General features: G+C 42.9%; 1 protein-coding gene across 2 annotated transcripts in view; it reads left to right on the top strand.

Annotated features, from left to right (window-relative positions):
- Positions 1 to 1,028: 1,028 nt before the first annotated feature.
- SLC16A12 (solute carrier family 16 member 12) overlaps positions 1,029 to 19,497 on the top strand; it is a 99,858-nt gene continuing 81,389 nt past the window's right edge. Inside the window, exon 1 of one of the 2 annotated variants that reach the window (XM_055560586.1) lies at positions 1,029 to 1,166. The gene's annotated coding sequence lies outside the window, so the exon portion shown is untranslated. Of the gene's footprint in view, positions 1,167 to 1,555; positions 1,674 to 19,497 lie in introns of those variants that run through there. The other variant, XM_055560587.1, reaches the window with a different exon arrangement.

Here is a 19,497-nt window from a genome sequence, read left to right as displayed (position 1 = left end):
TTTCTAGTCCCCTTCTCAAATTTTCCAAAAAGTCGGATTCATTATCAAACTCTGAAGTACCACCGACTAAATCACCTAGGGATTCTTGTTATAAGTGGCTCTGGGGTTGGGCCTGCAATTCTGCATTTCTAGCAAGGTTCCAGATGACGCTGATGCTATGGAGTAGCAAGCATGTAGACCCCAAGAAGTTGGAATCGGACCTCCTCAGTTCAGGGACTTCGCTCCTGACAAGAAATGGAATTTACAGGAAGGTCCCTGGGGCAGCTCCTTAGTCAGGCCCGTGGGACAGCCGACTTTAGGGCGACGTTGGCGGAGGGGGCGAACCTTAGCACGAGCAACAGCAGTAATTTTTACTGGGGTGTGTTACATACCGGGCTCCTGCGCCTCATTCATTTTGTCCTCTCATCAAGCACAGGAAGTGGACACTATTATCGTCGTTTTACAGGTGGAGGCACTGAGCTCTGAGATTTAAGTAACTTGCCTACGGTCACGGCTTTTCGGGCGAGTTGAATCTAGGTCCTCCAACTCGAATAAACAGCGCTTTAAACACGTCGGAGCCTCAGTTTTCTGTGCTGTGAAATGGACGGGCTGCACGGGCAGAGATCCCTGCCGCGTACATCTTTGGGAGTCCTTGGATTCCCGAAGCAGAGCTTGCTCTTTGACCCTGCAGGGGAAAGTTCTTTTTGAGAACACCGAGCCCCCTCTGCCTGCCTACTAGGTCAGGGGCAACGCACCGCCGTTCCCAGGGAGGGTCGGGCAGTCCGGAGTGAGGTGGCTCGGGTCACAGCGGGCAGGTCCATTACATAACCGCGAGGCGGCCCCTCACCCCTCGCCAAGCCGCGGCCGGTAGAGCGGATCCCTGGATAAATCCCATTCACCCGCCGGCCAGAGTCCACGGCGGAGCTGGGGGCGTTGAACTCCCCGGTGCATTTCGGAGGCTGAGCGCCGGGATTTTCCCTGCCACGCTCTCCGCCTCCCGCGCTGCCCGTGGGGCCCCTGCCCCAGCCCCGCCGGCGCCTCCACCCCGTCCGCTCCCCGCCCCTCGGGAGCGCGGACCACGGCGCCTGGGGCCCGGGAAGGGGCCACCGCGCTGGGACGCGGCACGGTGGGTGCACCCCGGGGGCATGTCCGCACGCCACCGCCCGGGCTGCAGCGGTCCACGCGAGGTGAGCCAGCGGAGCGGCCGGGAGGAGAGGGGGATCTGCACTTACTGGGCGGGCTGCGGAGGCCTGGAGGCTGGCCCACCGGGCTGCCGGGGCGCAGTCTCCCGCCGATCGCTCTGGCACCAGGATCCCCAGCGTGCCGGCCCGGGAGCCCACTGGCACACCCTCTGCCCGCTCTCAGGACGCTGTGGCTCAGGTGACCCGGGCATCCTTCGCGGCCGGCCGGCAGGCTCTAGGGCTGGGCTGGGTGGAGGTGGCAGAGGGCGCTCCCTTGGCTGCCCGGCGACGCACCGGGAGCCCGCCACCATAGCTTGGTCCCTCGGAGCGCCCGTTGTGTTGGGGAAAGACACATGTCCACTTGTCCCGGCGGTGCTGGGCCGGTGCTCGGGCAGGTTCTGGGCAGGTGGCTGGACAGGGAGCGGCTTTGATCCTCACCTCCTGTGATTTCCAAATGCCGACTTCTCGTGCAGGAGAGATCGCACAAGGTTCCTTCTGGATTCTGTACCTAAGGTATCTTATTTATTTCGGATCTTCCCTTTCCCTCCGGTGATAATGTTTACTTAATTTCCATTGGCTTAATTTCTTAGTTGCTGCTTGTCCTCAAAATCAGTGATAGCAGTAGTGCAGACTCAGAAAAGTGCTTGAAGCAAAATTTGAGAGCAGGGTTCCAGCAAGTCCTGAGGCTATTTGGTTAGCCTTTGGCTTTCACCACTCAGCATTCATTCTGAATCTCTTGTAAATTTTTTTTTTTTTTGTAATAAGTCAGTTGGGACCAACTAGGGCACTGGTTCAATCCTTCCATTCTGGAGGGACTCTAATTAGTTTAACTTACCTTTTCTTTGCTGAGAGTTGGGCACTTTGGTGGCTGCAGTCAGCTTAACCCAGAAGCAAAGTCTTCAGACCCTCCATATTTAGAAACACTCTCATCAGGTGTTTGGGAGATCACTAGCTTTTAAAATCAACTGCCTCGCCATAAACCTCATGTCAAACTAGGCAAATGGTGTCTGACCCTCCCAGGAGTAGTAATTAAATGACTGGAGTTGGTCACTTATAATCACAGGATCTTGGAAATTGTTCAGGTTTTTAGAGATCGTCTGGTCAGACTCTTCACCAGACAGCCTGGGAAGCTCAGTTTCCTGTTGCCAAGGATTGGTTAAGTTCATTGGTGACTGAGGCAGTACCAGAATCCAGGCCCTCTCCTTCCAACTCAGTTCAGTTTTCAAACCATATTACTTTCAGGCATTTAGAACAAAATTAATGATTAGAGTCATCTGATCATGTCATTTTCCTGTTATTATTTTTTGCCCATCTTTTTGTTTTTAAACTGGTGGGATTCTGAAATAGTTGAGAGGTCGATTTAGACAAACCACCTTTTAGGATAATTTTAAAAAATACAAACCCTTAATTTTAAATAATACACCTTAAATGCATTTATTTAAATAATAATATGAAGATGAATATGCAGGTACATTACAGGTAAACCGCCAGGAGAAGAAAAGTAATCAAAACCACAGATGGATAAAATGTATCCTCATCTATCTTTGGAGTCTCTTTGGGTTCTTACTTTCCTGTGCTGATCATTGGTTAGAATTAAGAGTGTGATTTGTGACTTTGGAGCTGGCTTGGGCAAAGTGGCTTACATGAGGACAGTTTGTGTGTTGTGATTAACACGGTGACCTATAACAGTGCTCAGAGAAAGGAATTTTTAAAGAGACTTATTTAGCATTTTGGGCTCCCCAGATGGCTTAGTGGTAAGGAATCTGCCTGCCAGTTCAGGAGACTTGGGTTGATTCCTGGACTGGGAGGATACTGGCAGAGGAAATGGCAACCCACTCCAGTATTCTTGCCTGGGAAATCTCATGGCTGGAGGAGCCTGGTGGGCTACAGTCCTTGGAGTTTCAAAAAGTCGATACGACTTAGGGACTGAACACACACATTTAGCATTTCTGCGTTACATTACACATTTTTTATGTTTTTCAGTTTACTTTAATAGGCATTTATTGAGTGCCTACTATGTACCCAGTGATGTTATGGTCACTCAAGGTATATCAGTGAATAAAACAAAGAACTTTGGTCTTATGAACCTTAGGTTACAATTTATTCATTAGAATTTTTCCAGGATTGTTTGGCAGATGAAAGAGAATTTCAGTTTTGACTAAAATAGGCAGATTTTTCCCAGGCAAGAATACTGGAGTGGGTTGCCATTTCCTTTTCCAGGGAATCTTCCCAACCCAGGGATCGAACTCACTTCTGCATTGGCAGGCAGATTCTTTACCACTGAACCACCAGGGAAGCCCTTAAAGTAGGGAAATGAACACAAATATTCCAAATTATATACCTTCCAATCCCATAATTCTGCTGATTTTATAATCAGTGTGAAAATAAATACAGAAACGAATTCAGGTAAAGTCACTTTGACTTTTATGAACTGATGTACGTGAACTCTACATGACTGGAAATTCCCACACTTGGTTACTTTATGCGTGTTCATTCAGAGTTCCTGAAATGACACTTCCTTTAGTGCAGGGACATCACTGTGGTGACATTAAACTTGATGAAGCATGAGAGGATTCGTTTTCTCAATGATGTTGGTGCCCTGATGTCAGTGTTGTGGACTATAATTGTATTAGTTTTAAGATGTAGCTTCTTATTTATTTATGAAGGTAAGTGTTGTGCTTTGATTTTCTCTGTTTGCATTGTCGCTTGCTCCCCTCCATGTTAATAGGCAGCACAGTGTTGTGACTTATTGCTGAATCTGTTACCACAGAGGTTTTTCTTTTTAATCAGACATTGCCTTTTTAAGCATTTCCTCATCTTCTCAATTGCTTTTTCTTCAGAATGGCATGGTTTGCAAGCTCGGGCATGTTTGTTGTTTTTAACAAAGGCTTATCAAAATGAAGTTGGCAGTTTTTCAGTCATATATAGCCAAAAAAAAGTATTCAATACAGCTTTGGGGGTTGTTTATGCATTCCTTACCTAACCAATGGCTTTGCTTTTAAATATCGCCAATTTGGAAGCGATGTTCTTCTGAGTCCCTTTTTGTACGATTTCTAAAAACCCATTCAAGTTGTATGATAATTTAATTTAGAAAAACTAAATCCACACTTGAAGACATTGGGCAGTTTTGAGTACAAAGATTTTGTCTCTGTTTTTAATTTGTTCTGCATCAAAGGGCATCAGAAAGTGTCATTATGTAACAATGTCCTATTTGAAAGTGATCTCTGTTAAACACTTGGAGGAGAGTCATGACGCCTGACAGCTGCTAGGTACCCAGGGGCAGTTGATTTTCTCCTTTGCCTACCACTATGCCCCCATCAGATTCTTACCTACCCCCCACCACCCCACGTACATTGAAGAAAGAGATGTGTTGCTCTGTAGCCAGGTAGGTAAGAAGTTACACACCTTTAATTAATTATTTAATCAATGTACTCATTCATTATTTACTTTTCAAATTTTTATTGAACTTCTTATTACAGATTTGTTCAAAGATTATGTCCTGCATCCCTTGTTTCCTGTGCCGGTGGCTGTAGGGGATATAAAAACATACTACTTGCCTCTGAAGCAGTCTATGGTCTCATATGTAAGAAGAGATATTGTGTAACTAGCTATATGGCTTCCCTGATGCCTTGGTGGTAAAGAATCCTCTGCCAGTGTAGGAGACTCAGGTTTGATCCCTGGGTCAGGAAGATTCCCTGGAGGAATGCATGGCAACCTACTCCAGTATTCTTGCCTGGGAAATCCCATGGACAGAGGAGCCTGGTGGGCTACAGCCCATGGAGTCACAAAAGAATCAGACACAACTTAGAGAATAAAACAACAACTGGCTACAGAATACCAGTTAAAACTACCATAAGAGATAGATAACTATTTTAGAAATTAAAAGGAAGGAGAGAGAGCAGGTAGGCACTATGAGGAGTCGAGGCTTAGGAGGAGGACATGTTTGAGCTGATCCTTGAAAGGTAAGTAGGATGGTAAAGTTTTTATTGAGGGAGCAGGGTATACCTATCTCAATGGGAGCCCATCTTTGCGTCTTCTGAAGACTTAGACATGTGGAAGACTTCCTTTTGGGATAGTTGAAGTTATGTTGTGTTGTCTAATAGACACAGATCGCCTCTACACCTCTACATACACACCGCTTCATCCTAGGTAATGGAGTACCCATCAACACTAATGCATCTGATGGTGTTAACTATTGCTCTCCTTTCCCTCTGAAAAAGGAACCCGTTGTTGCTCAGAACGCAGAGGCCACTGTGGCAAATAACTGCCATCATAATAAACTGGCATGCTTTGCTTTTATCAGCTCAGGTTCACGCCTACAGTGGTGTTTGGTCACCGTCTTCTTTATTTTAATAATACTTGCTACTGTAATTTTGTGATTTAACTAAATATTAAATAAACTGATATAATGGGAGTGCCAAAAAGAAATGCTATTTCTGTGAAAACTTGATTGCCACAGCGATTTGTAAAAATAAGCCATATTAAAAAACAATATAAACGGCTACCACCTCGATGAACCATGAACACATTATGATGAGTGAAAGAAGGCAGATACAAAAGACGACAAATTGTGATTCCACTTGTATGAGATATCCACAGTAGGTAAATATACAGAGACGAAATGTACATTTGTGGTTGCCAGGGTATAGGGTAGCAGGAATTGAGAGTGAATGGTAATAGGTACAAGATTTCTTTTTGGGGTGATGGCTGGATTCTGGAATTAGTGGTGTTGGTTTTACAACATCTGAATTATATACTTTTTAAAATATACTTCTAGAAGGCTAAATTTTTTTAAAAATCAGCAAACTGCTGCTCCGCAGGTATGGAATAGTTTGCTTTTATAAAAGATTAGAAAACTTTAGTAAAAAAAAAAAAAAAAAACTAGAGGGATTTTTACCCTCAGGTTTTTTCACAAGTGCCTTTTAAGGTACAAATGCATTTAAGACATGGAAGGAGGAAATCTGGCCATGGTGTAACCAAGAAAGGCAACACAGAACTGAAATCATCAGGGGACATGCAACAATTAGTGAATGATTTCCCCTTTATTTATGTGACTGAAATTGAAATATGTTTGAAACATGATGTATCAACTTTTTGACTCCCTGCTTTTACTGACTTCTGATTGCTTCAATTATGAGTGCTTATATTGTTCCAACTTCTTAGGGTAACCCTGTGTATCTTGAAAATAATTCATCTCTTTGGCTCTAGAGGGAAATTCCATGTTTATGAGTTTTTCTTATGGATGTCATATTAGTCTCTTATGCTTGCAGAGGAGGCCAGAACCTAATTTTCAATCTACTAAATCACCATAGAAATCACAACCCGTTTTTCCCCAAACTGTCTTATGGCTTCCTGGATATACATGTAAACAAAGTAGCAACATAAAATCTTAACTCTACCCATAAGTAAACACTTGTAGACTTTATAATTGTTCAAAATATTTTGAGCACAATTCACATTTTGTGGTTTAACATCTTACAGATTAAGGCCTTAATTGCTTATTTTATAATTCTTTTTTTATTTGATGAAATACCTTCCATACAAGTGGACTCGTATTTATCTACCAAAACCAGTTGTATTTATTGAAGTAGCAATTTCAGTTCTCTGTTAGTGAGTTTTAGTCACTCAGTTGTGTCTGACTCTTTGCGACTCCATGGACTATAGCCCGCCAGGCTCCTCTGTCCCTGGAATTCTCCAGGCAAAAATACTGGGATGGGTAGCCATTCCCTCCTCCAGAGGACCTTCCCAGCTCAGGGCTGAACTCCGATCTCTTGCACTGAAGGCAGATTATTTACAGTCGGAGCCCTAGGGAAGCTGAACCTATATCAAAACAATGACATTCACAGCTCATGAAGGAGCCAGAAAAAAAGACCATCCCCTAAACCCCCAAACCCACACTCACGGCAAGGTTAGATCTGCTTTAAAGGAAAAGAGAGCCTTTTTAGTCAGATATGAGTTGACAGACAACCTTGTATGTGTGTGTTAGTCACTCAGGCATATCTGACTCTTTGCGACCGCATGGACTGTAGCCTGCCAGACTCCTCTGTCCATGGGACTTTCCAAGCAAGAATACTGCAGTGGGTTGCTATTTCTTTCTTCAGAGATCTTTCTGACATACGGATCAAACCCAGGTCCCCTGCATTGCAGGCAGATTCTTCACTGTCTGAGCCACCAGGGAAGCCCCAAGCACCCTTTCCCATCATTATTAACTTATCGTGAACAGCGGAGCCCAACGCACAGGCATCAAGGCTATCACAGTGGAATGATTTGTTCAGATTGATGTTTGACAACTGAGTTGATCAGTCAATTCAAGACTATCTTGATGGCTCTGAAGCCTGGTGACACATTACAATCACCTGAGGAAGGAAAAGAAAACACTGGTGCCAAGGGCCAGCCTCAGAAATTCTGACTCAGTAGAACTAGGATAGATCCAGGATATCACGGATTTTTAAAGCTCAGGTGAATCTCATGTGCAACCAGGGTTGAGAACCACCAATCTACATAATACTTAATCATTTTATGCTTTTTCAAAATAAATGTTATTGAAACAAATGGTTGTTAGAGGCTCGTTTTATCATATCTGAAGACAAAATTAAATGTGATCATTTTTTCCTCCTCCTTTTTTTTTTTTGTTTGGTAATTTCTCTATACAGTGTCCACTCAGTATATGAGAAGCTTTCCTAATGGCTGAGTGAATTTCCCCTGATTTTCCCCCTCTGTGAGATTCACTGAGCTTACAGTGTCAAAAGAGCCAAAGCAACCAAACTGATATCATGACAGTCAACCAACCAGTCGGCAGCTTTACTTATGTCATGTTTTGGTAATTGTAATGTTATAAAGGTCTATTTCTTGAGGACAGCAAGTAGGGGTTTTCCTCTCCAACAATGTGTTTCCTCTGTAATGACTTACAGATATGTTCTCATTTTTATGTGTTTCTTTAAGTTGATTGAGTTGTTAATCCTAATGCTCAAATTTGCCTCTGGATACTTTGCATTTAATTGTACCAAATTGATTTTGAAAATACAGGACTTTATGTAAGAAAGAAGCAGCTTAAACCTGGCCTTGTGTGACTCAGACAAAATATGACTAATTTTAGTTTTTTCCTTGTCATTGCAATTTACTGTCTTTGAAAAAATGTGGTGAAGTGGTTGATGTAGGACCTGTAAAAGACTGATCTGGCTCACTACTTAGAATCGACTTTAGATTTAATGACATTTGTTCTTTTATTTAATTTTTTAAAAATTGAAGTATAGTTGATTTACTGTGTTGTGTTGCTGAACCAGCAAAGTGATTCTGTTTGATATATATATATATACACACACACACACACATATGTATAAAAATACACATTCTTTTTAAAATTCCTTTCCCTTATAGGTTATTATAAAATATTGAGTATAGTTCCCTGTGCTATACTGTAGCTCCTTTTTGGTTATTTATTTTCTGTATTGTAGTATGTATCTATTAATACTCATAGAAACTCTGACCCACAGTTACCAATTAGCTTTCCCAAATTGTGCTTCAACTGTTCATTTTTGTGTTAAAAATAGCATCGTCATGGATCTTGACCAGTAGTTTTTTGAACTAGGTTTTCAGATTTCTGGGAGTTTCAAGGAGCCTCAGGGGCCATTCCAGGGCATGGGGACAGACAGTAGAGTGTGTCCAAGAGTCCAGTGTTCATTTAGAGTTCCTTTCAGTGGTCTGTTCTGCAACCTGACCAGGTGGGCTATTCTTGATTTCACATTTTGGGTGTCCAAGGAAGATTTTATTTGAACAAAGGATTTTTTTTGGCAAAAACAAGTTTGTAAATCCCTAGGCCACATGTTTCTAAGTTTCTGCTTTTCTTTCCCTGCCAAATTTGGTTTATGTAGTTCTGGTAGCTCCTAATTGTTCTCTAGATGCTTCTGTGCAGGCATGCATGATGCTCAGTTGCTCAATCATGTTAGGCTCTTTGAGACCCCATAGACTGTAGCCCGCCAGACTCCTTTGCCCATGGAATTTTCCAGACAAGAATACTGGAGTGGATTGCCATTTCCTCCTCTAAGGAACCTTTCTGACCCAGAGATCGAACCTAAGTCTCCTGCAGCTCCTGCGTTGGCAGGCGGATTCTTTACCACTGAGCCAGTCATCTGGGAAGCCCCCTGTGACTGTGCATCTGTGTTGAAAAAGCATGGGGAAGACTTGGGTCGTATTAACTTTATATCCTTCATGCTTGTGGGTATAGAGAGCCAAATGAAGAGTTAGATATTCTGGGCAAGAAATATATAATAGATTGGAAGTTATCAGCATAGAAACTCAATTTAAGTCACCTTGTGTGTGAGCGTGTCTGTGTGTGTGAAGTAATTACTCACCGGGAGTATTTATAAAGAGGCGATAAAGATTAAGTCCTGAGAAGTAGCTGTGCTAGGTCAGGTCCCTCTTCTGTACTCGAATTAATCCAGTACACATTGGTCAGTGCTGTTTCCTTTTTATATTTTAAATTGCTATTTCCCCACGTAAGTTGTGCATAACTGTCAAGGAGCATGAATGTATATGTGGGTGGGTGGGGTGTAGGGTAACCTGGGGGGGCCGGAGCACAGGGTGTGGAAACCACCCAAGGAAGTTCTCCCACTTTTCAAAACCCTACATCCTGTACAGAAACTACAGGGCTCCTGCTGTATGTGTATTGAGGTGCAGAATGAGAAGGTAAACTCGAGCAGTTAACCAGTGGCTTTGGCAGTGTAGACGGCCATTGTGGTATTTTCGGCATAAAATGATTTAAGTATTGTGGTTTCTTGACTTTTAAAATGCAGACATTTCCCCATGTCTTCATTCTCTATTTTGCAATTGGACCTAGTGACTGTTAGGTTCTGAGTGTGATCCCAGTGAGCCCAGGAGTAAGGTTCATTCCACATGGATCTGAAACTTAATTTTGTTTCATCGACACAACCCTGCCCTCCATACTGGCCAGCTGTTTGTCACTTTTAGTTACAAGGCTCACCAGGCAACAGTGTATTAACTTCATTAAGAAATACTCACAAACCTTAGAAAAAGTTAAAGTACCTGGGTAAAGAATAAATGTTTATAAACAAGATACTGTCAAAAATATTTTGCTCAATAGGTAAGGTGTTCCAATGATAAAGGGACTGGTCACTGGATCAAAAATTAAGCCCCACACATTTCCCACTTCTTTTAACAAAAATTTTATCGAAATATAGTTGATTTACAATGCTATATTCATTTAAGGTTTATTCAGTTATACATATGTATATATTCTTTTTTATATTATCTTCTAATATGGGTTATTCCTTTTTTACTTCTTTAGGTTGACTTCTTTGATTATCTTCCACATTCACATAAAATATCAGATCAGATCAGTCGCTCAGTCGTGTCCGACTCTTTGCAACCCCATGAATCGCACCACGCCAGGCCTCCCTGTCCATCACCAACTCCCGGAGATCACTCAGACTCACGTCCATCGAGTCAGTGATGCCATCCAGCCATCTCATCCTTTGTCGTCCCCTTCTCCTCTTGCCCCCAATTCCTCCCATCATCAGAGTCTTTTCCAGTGAGTCAACTCTTTGCATGAGGTGGCCAAAGTACTGGAGTTTCAGCTTTAGCATCATTCCTTCCAAAGAAATCCCAGGGCTGATCTCCCCATATATTTTAATTTTATTAGAGATGGAGGTCTAACTAGAATTTCAAATTCTAGAATTTCAAATTGAGTCATCTCACGCCCCCAAATTGGCATCTCAGAAGTGTCCTGATATATTCTGCTTTCTTTATAAATTCTTGCATGATAAGATACCTGTGCTGTGCTGTGCTTAGTTGCTCAGTTGTGTCTGACTCTTTGCGACCCCATGGACTGTAGCCTGCCAGGCTCCTCTGTCCATGGGGATTCTTGAGGTAAGAATACGGGAGTGGGTTGCCATGCCCCCCTCCAGGGGATCTTCCCAACCCGGGGATTGAACCCAGGTCTCCTGCATTGTAGGCTTTACCGTCTGAGCCACCTGGGAAGCCCCATAGTATACCTAATTGGTTCCAAATACAGCTTATATTAAGGTAAAGTTTCAGTTTAGTTTTTTTTTTTTTTAAATAGTTTTAATACTCTTAAAATTCTCTTTTGGGGAATTCTCTGGCTGGCCTGTCGTTAGGACTTGGGTTTGATCCCTGATTGTGGAACCAAGATCCTGCAAAATGCACAGTGTGGCAAAAAAAAAAAAAAAAGCCCCTAATAAAGAGTATTGTGGTTATTGTTGTAGTTTAGTTGCTAAGTAGCCCACTAGGCTCCTCTATCCATGTGATTTCCCAGGCAAGATTACTGGAATGAGTTGCCATTTCCTTCTCCAGAGGATCTTCCTGACCCAGAGATCGAACCCACCTTTCTTATATCTCCTGCATTGGCAGGTGGGTTCTTTACTACTGAGCCACCAGGGAAGCCCGGTATTGTGATTAAGGGGTGTTAACTCAGTGAGTTTACCTCTTTACCAGGCTGAGTACACAGCACGTGCTAGACACTGCCCCCAGTGCTGAGGACCCACAGAGAACAGGCAGGGTTCTTTCTCGGAGGCTTACACTGTCCTCAGGAAGACGAGTGTGTGGACGAAGAATCATAGCAATGATGAGTCCCAGAAGTGATCGCCTTCCATGGGAGTTCAGAGACAGAGGCACTTAACTCTGCCTAGAGTGGTCAAACAATTGTAGAAATTCATGAGGTGAGCAGCCGGAGGAAGGGCAGTTCTAGGCAACAGGAACAGTAGGTACAAAGGCAATGAGGTGGAAAGGACACTAGATTGAAAGAACTGCCTGGTTCTCCAGGGTGCTTTGGTGTGGCTGGCGTGCAGGGTGTGTTATATGTGAGTACACAGGTGCCGGAAGAGCAGGCAGGAGCTAGGTCATTTAGGGGCATTAAGGTAGAAGGAATTTCAGTTTTGCTTTGGCTCCTACGAATAATCCTTGAAAGCTTTTAAACAGGGGAGTTGGGTAGGACTAGGGGTTTGCTGATAAAATCAGCTTGTGTTTAACAGATAACAATCGGGCTTCTAGAAAGTCCAAGAGGATGACAAATCAGTGAGTGTGCTGATGTGATATGGATGGGAAGTAAGATTAATGCCTCAGGGTAAGACTTCTGCTTTGTTTATATTTATATTTTTGGTGTTTGGTGCCCTCTAGGACATGTGGTAGAGAAGTCTGGTAGGCAATATAATATTCTATGTAAATAATGCAAAATTTGGACATCATTGGCTACTAGGTTCAGTTAAAATCCCATGATGGGATGTAATTTCCTGGGCAGTATGTGAAGAGTCGGAGAAGGCAATGGCACCCTACTCCAGTACTCTTGGCCGGAAAATCCCATGGACAGAGGAGTCTGGTGGGCTGCAGTCCATGGGGTCACTGAGTCGGACACGACTGAAGCGACTTAGCACAGCAGCAGCATGTGAAGAGTGAAGTGTGAAATGGATCAAAAACTTATGCTTTCAAGAGTCACTATAGTGTGTTCACATTCTCCCTTGGTCACTGTACCTTTCTTTATGTTTTCTGATTGTCTAGTTATGTGCTGATCTTTTCCCTAGACAAAGTGTGAGGGCAAGAGCTAAGTCCTGTCACGGCTATCACACAACTTCAGATGTCTGAAGTACCACTCAGATGTCTGAGTCATTGCATCTCACGGTGAATAGAGCCCCCTGGAGCTGTGTTTCTGCTGTCCCTGCCTAACTGGTTCCACCAGCTGTCATGGTACCTGCCCTTTGGTAAGTGTTCAGTACACGTGTTGAAAAAACGAATAAACGCTTCCCTGGTGGCTCAGAGGTAAAGAATCTGCCTGCGATGCAGGAGACGCAGGAGACTTGGGTTTGCTCCCGAGGTTGGGAAGATCCCCTGGAGGAGGAAATGGCGACCCACTCCAGTGTTCTTGCCTGGAGAATCCCATGGACAGAGGAGCCTGGTGGGCTACAGTCCATTGGGTTGCAAAGAGTAGGACAGGGTTGAGCACAAAATGAATGAATTAAATCTAATGAGTGGTCAGAGGAGGAAGGATCTAGCCAGAGAATTGGGAAGTACAGGTTTGAGGGGAGGAAACTCAACAGGAGGGACTCCTGTCATGGAAATTCAGGGGAGAAAGAGTTCAACAATGAGAGAGAAGTCAACAGGGTCAGATGATACAGAGAGGGTCAGTTAGTCAAGGATGGCACAGCTACCACTGACAATTGGGAGTCATTGGTGATAATGTCAAAAATAGCTTGTATGGTGTGTATGGAGGCAGGTGGCAAATTCCATTGCATGGAGATGGGAATGAAAAAAGGGGTGAGGAGACAGTCAGCCTAGACAGGTTCTTAAGAGGCTGGGAACATGAAGAAAGAAAATGATTGGAGGTAGCTAGAAAGGGTGGGAAGGCAGAAGGGGAGTTTTCACCCCTTCTCTTTCTGTCATTTCCCTTCTTTCTTTTCTCTCATTCTTCCTGTCCAGTGGCCCCAATTCTCTCTAAAATAGTAACTGACACCAATAGTTTTGGACAATTTTTATTATCTAAGCTTTGTTAAAATTATATATATTAGCTCGCTAATTTCTTGCAACAACACTTTAAAGATGGAATTATTATCCTAATTTTACAAATGAGACAAAGCATAGAAGGGTTAAGCAAGTTGTCTGGGGTTGTACAGCTACTAAGGGGCAGAGCCAGGATGCAAGGCTCTTCCCCACTATACTCTCCTGCCGGACATGGCAGGTGCGTTGAGTACTTAAGATTTTCAACCAAAGTGCTTATGGAATTGGTGTAACATATTGTTGTTGAGTCACTCCAAGCACTTAGCCTGTGTTGGAAATCATAATTGTGTCACACCATTAATCTGCAAGGTTGAGAAAGTGCCTCTAGCAAAACATGCCTTACCAGTTACAGGAGTGGAAATGTTTGGATGTTTGGACTGATGTGGAGTGGGAGATTGGTGGCTTGGAAGGGTTGGGGATGCCAGAAAGAGAGCAATGGATATGATGGATCATGAGCTTTAGCCTCTAAGGAGAAGGAATCTAGAGCAGGATTGGCTGATGACATGGAAGAAAAGGGAGAATCAAGGGGCCTGAGGGTTTAAGGAGGTTGAAAGCTAGGTGCAATAGGATTGGAGGAACTAGAGTCTTGGGGAGCATAGAAAGCTGGGCTTAGAGAGGGATATTTCATTCCCACAACAACCCCACATTTCACAAGTGAGGATAAAAAAAAAAAGAAGGATAGGCACAGGTGATGATAAGTTGATGTTGTGGCTTTGGGAGGAGATAACTCAAGTGGATTGGAGGTAAACCTCATGAGGTCAAGGTCGAGGCTGACATCACTAGAGATATTGGGTAGATGTTTTTTTTTTTTCTTATGTGGATTCTGATTTACTGAATAAAAAAGCCATTAATTCTAAAAACATTTCAAGGATTAGTTCACTGAATAATACAAGCTATCAAGTTAGCCTTTTACTAAATCCTCCAGCTTAAGTGATAGGGCTTTACAAAGTTTTTCTTGTTTTGATTTTGAACAACTGTAGGGTAGAAACTAGATGAGCAAAAGAAATTAGATGTGAGAGCTGTTGTAGGTAGTCAATAATAGAATGTTTATACAAAATAATTCAATACAAGGACCAAAGGTAATAATAACAATGAACATAATGCCTCGCTATGTGTTTATAATAAACAGACTTGGGGAAAGCACTTTCATGCATGTTTGTCACAGAAAATATTCAATTAAAAAAAAATAACAATTATAATTAGGATGCCAATAAAAGCAAACAGGAGAGGGAGACCCTGCTTCTCCTGGGAAGGTGGTGCCGAGAAGCTCTGAAGACTGGTCTAGAGTTTAGAAAGCTACAACTCAAGTGTGTTATGGTTTTAGGGAAAGGTACATAAGGGTTGCTCATAACCTGACATGCAATAAAAATCACTTCAATGGTCTCAGTAGAACATTGGCAGAGAACTGTTGAATTACTTCTATTTTGCACTGTAATTTTTTGAATTTCATGATATTATTACATTGTTTTATTTATTTACTTTTAAGTTAATTTTTATTGGAGTATGGTTGCTTTACAATATTGTGTCAATTTCTGCTGTGCAGCAAAGTGAATCAGCTACACGTATACATATATCCACTCTTTTTTGGATTTCCTTCCCATTTAGGTCACCACAGAGCACTGAGTAGAGTTCCCTGAGCAATATAGTAGGTTCTCTGTGTTGTAATTTTTGAAAAAAGAATGTGAAGTGTTAATTGACAAAACAACACATTTCACAAGGAATTTTGGGTGCTTTAGGCAAATTGCTGTTATCAGCTTGGAAAGAAAGGAGGGCATGCTCTTATGAAATCACCTCCTCCTCTTCCTTCTCCTTCCTTTTTCTGTTCTTCTGGTCGTGTGCTCTATGGTGCTCTCTTTGGGCACAGAGAGGCAGTTGAGATCATCAGGCTTCGAGCTTTGTTGTGATTTATGGGGGTGGGGATCGTGGGAGAGGGGCCGGAAACTTCACTGACTCAGCGTGGTGTCCTTTGCTTCTATAGTTAGCCGTGTGGTGGGAACCAGCTGTATATGTTCCCTTTGTACAGCTGTACATACCACTGTCTCCTTTTTCCTTCTGCCCATTTATGATTTCGGGAAATCAAAATTACATCTGATGTAAGCTTAGAAATCCCCACATGTGAAGATATGAAGCTACTACATGGGGAAAAAAAATATGTAAGCTTGGTCTGATACAAGGTGGCATGTGTCGATAATGTATCAGGTAGGATATTTTGGGTGTGAGGAACAGAAACTCTAACTTTCCTAGTCAGGAAGAGAATTCCTTTGTGTAGTAGAAGCAGAGTATAGTCAGGAGCAAAGTGTCTGGCTCTGCGTTTGTTTCTCTGTGATTCTTTTAGCTTTGTTCCTGCCCTGTATTGGTTTGATTTCAGCCTGACTCTCCTCATGATCCCAAGATGGAATATAGCTTCAAGGTTCATATTGAGATAGAAAACATCAAGGGGAAGGGAAGAAGCCTTGTCTTCTTATCTCCTCAGTAGTGTGGAAACCTTTCTCAGAATCTCCTGAAAGACTTTTCCTCAAGTCACTGCCCTATCCTTAAGTCAGTCCGTGACTGACAGGGGGAACAGGATTGTTGTAGTTCTTGGTTAGCCATTTAGGAAGGACTGGATTTTAGGAATCATGTCCATGATAGAAAGAAGTCTTGAGGCCATTCTTACAAGATTCCAGACTCATCAAGGGGAAAACGCCTGAAATGGAAGTCAAATCCCAACTTCAGCATTTTCTGGCGGTGGGAACTTGAACAAATTACCAAAATCTGTGAGCCTCTTTTTCTCTTATAGGATCATTGTCAGACATTTTATATAAACTTTAAGGAGCTATACAAATGATAATTATTTATTTAGTAATAATAATAATATTGATAATGATTAACAAGAGTAACAACTTTTATTTACTGACCTTTGCATGTCACAGGCTTAAACACATGCTCTTTATTATTCTTTAAACATATACCAAGCAACTCGAGGCATCCTAAAGTGTTTTATTTCTGATTTCAGTTAAGCAGAAATTGCAACAGTACGGCTCAAGGTAGGGACGGTGAACAGCTGTGGGCTCAGTTTCAGCCAGGGCTTCCATTGTTTTGGTCTTTGTGACTGAGTAACGGCAGCTGGCTGTGGGGCCCCAGACAATTGTTCGGTTACCTGTCGCTCATCATCTTTAGCTCACTAGTTCAAGGCTCACCGCTCTGGCGATTTGCACAACACGTGTGTATGTGTGCTTTTAGAACACGTGATGCTTTTCTTTCTGCTGTTGCTTTCTTTCCCCAAGTATAAGCTTTTTGCATATTTATGCCTTTGAAATAGTAGAGGGGTTTACAAAGGTTTCTTAGGTTCTTGTATCTATTGTGTCATCTGAGCCTTATGAAGAGGTCAAGACTGAATTTGTATTGTATGGAGCCTTCATGGTCAAAAGATCTAGCAGGTAATGAAGTCAGTGAGTGTGGGGCATTGTTTGTTCGAATGCTGCATATTGCCTTGCTCTGAACAATGTTGTGGAGTGAACGTTTCCTGGAGGAGTATTTTGGTTTATATCCTTATGATAGTTTCTTTGAAGGAGAATAGCTGGGTGATGGAGTTTGAAATGTTTGTGAGTTTCTTGATTGACTCATGGAAGGCTTTGGAGTGATGAAAATGCCACACTTGTATGTAGTGTTATTTGAGGATTATGTGTTTTTTCATTCTACTATTTCATAATAAGTGCCTAAGACCATAAAATATTTCCAGAAAATCTGAACTGTTTTCTCTGATACAACATAACGTACTTTTTCCCTAGGCCCCTTTTGCACTTATCATAAAAATAGTGCTTGCACGGCTCCACTTGTACTGGATATTGAGGAAATTCAGCCCACATCCATTCCTCCCCATTAGTTGTAAAGTTCAGAAGAGAAACTGAGCTTATGCATCTTGATTCATCCTGTCCATAATGTGAGTTACTGCTCGTGAGGCTTCTTGTTTATTTTGGTCTGTTGTTTTTGCTTGTTTTGGGCCACACTGCGTGGCATGTGGGATCTTAGTTCCCCCAACCAGGGACTGAATCTGTGTCTCCTGCAGTGGAAGCATGGAATCTTAACCACTGGACTGCCAGGGAATTCCCTCCTCAGACTTCTTGATCTGCATGCACATGGGCTCCCTAAAGGCCTATTTTTCAGACACATCTGCTTTTTATTCATGGTTCTGGCCCTCATGCTGGGACCTCTGCTATACTCTTAAGACATTCTGTGAGTAAACTGATGGGAAAAATGAAGTGAGAGATACTGTTTCTTTTTTTTTTTGCTGGTGCAATATGAACATGAAATAGTTGTTATTGGTTTTGAGGAGCAAGTAGAAAGAGTCATTCCTATGACCCCGTGTAATTCTTTCAACAATTCCTAAAATACTTCTCCCCAAGTCTTCCCATTGTCTACAAGATACAGAGCTACGTAGCAACAGAAAGTCAGAGGAAGGAACTGCCACTATATTTAAACAGATTCTTAAAAATCATAGTTGGGAGTGGAGTGTATATGATACAAATTGTGTTCTCTGTCTGTGTATTTCCCCTGGTAATTTTGAACACTAATATGCCATATGTGGTAATAGGACAAAGCAAAGAGTGGGACCACTTGGAGGAACCCATTAACAGACTGACCACACAGTGTGACCAGGATGGTGGAGAGGGGAGGCAGAGAGGTTCTACATTGTTTGGAATAGCCCTGTGAAGTGGATAGAATATGGAGACCTGGTTACCCAGCAAGTCAATAGGAGAGCCCAGATTTCAACCCAAACCTTTCTATATCCGAATTGCACAGTTTGTGTTTGCTTCTCTTGGCTTCTTTTTTCCAGATTTTCATTTTCCAAATTACCTCTAAAATCATTCAGACTTTGCAGAAGGGAATAAAAGGCCTACTACTTCCCCAGCCCACCTCCGCTTCTCCCTTGGCCCAGGCCTACGCAGCTAACTGTTTGGTGGGTATGCTCCCTGGCCACCTTCTCTGCATGGACAGATTACCTAAAGGAGCCAGGCATGCCTGTCTCCAGTGAGAACTGCCGAGAGGGCAGAGGTGGGGCTCAGGAATGCATTGTCCTCTCCAGGACCTACCTGGGTGAGGCTAGTGAGGTGCTGGGCTCTGGGAACCAGGATCCTCCCAGGTTTAGCTGCAGTTGAGTGTCCCGGGAGCCAGTGCTTTGGGGGAAGGAGAGCCGTCTGTGCTGCCCTGACTTCCTGCCTTGCTCTGACCTGCCTTGCCCGAGTGGAGAGCAGAGCCCCTGACAGGGAGAGGTGGGGAGGACGTTTGCTCCTCTCTGTTTTCCCAGCGCCTGTATGTACCAGTGCTACTGCTGCACGACAGAAATGAAGCTGCGCTAGCCCTAGTCGCATCATCGAGTGGCTTTGGGCAAGTCACTTGAAGATCAGAAGATTCTAGTCTCGGTTTCTAAGGTACACTGTTTTGGCTTCTTGTTTTAATGTTTCTGAAATAAGATGTGATTAGCAGTAGATGAATATATTTAATATCCGGGGAGTTTCTTAATTTTTCCTTCATCTTGAAAAGTTGTTTTTAAGTCTGTGGGGCAACTTATAATTTCTGTTATTGTGGGAACATGGGAATCAATCCTTTGAAGAGTGGTTTAGAGAACGGGTGATGCCTGATAACCCACTTTGTGAATGGTAGCTCATTCTTAGTCACTCAGTTATGTCTGACTCTTTAACCTGTAGCCTTCCAGGCTCCTCTGTCTATGGGATTTTTCAGGCAAGAATACTGGAGTGAGTTGCCATTTTCTCCTCCAGGGGATCTTCCTGACCCAAGGATCAAAACTGTCTACTATATGTCCTGCACGATAGGC

Source organism: Bubalus kerabau, chromosome 22 (assembly GCF_029407905.1).
Source record: "Bubalus kerabau isolate K-KA32 ecotype Philippines breed swamp buffalo chromosome 22, PCC_UOA_SB_1v2, whole genome shotgun sequence".
Classification (NCBI taxonomy): domain Eukaryota; kingdom Metazoa; phylum Chordata; class Mammalia; order Artiodactyla; family Bovidae; genus Bubalus; species Bubalus kerabau.
Note: the sequence above shows the minus strand (reverse complement) of the source record. Positions and strands in the feature narration are given on the sequence as shown.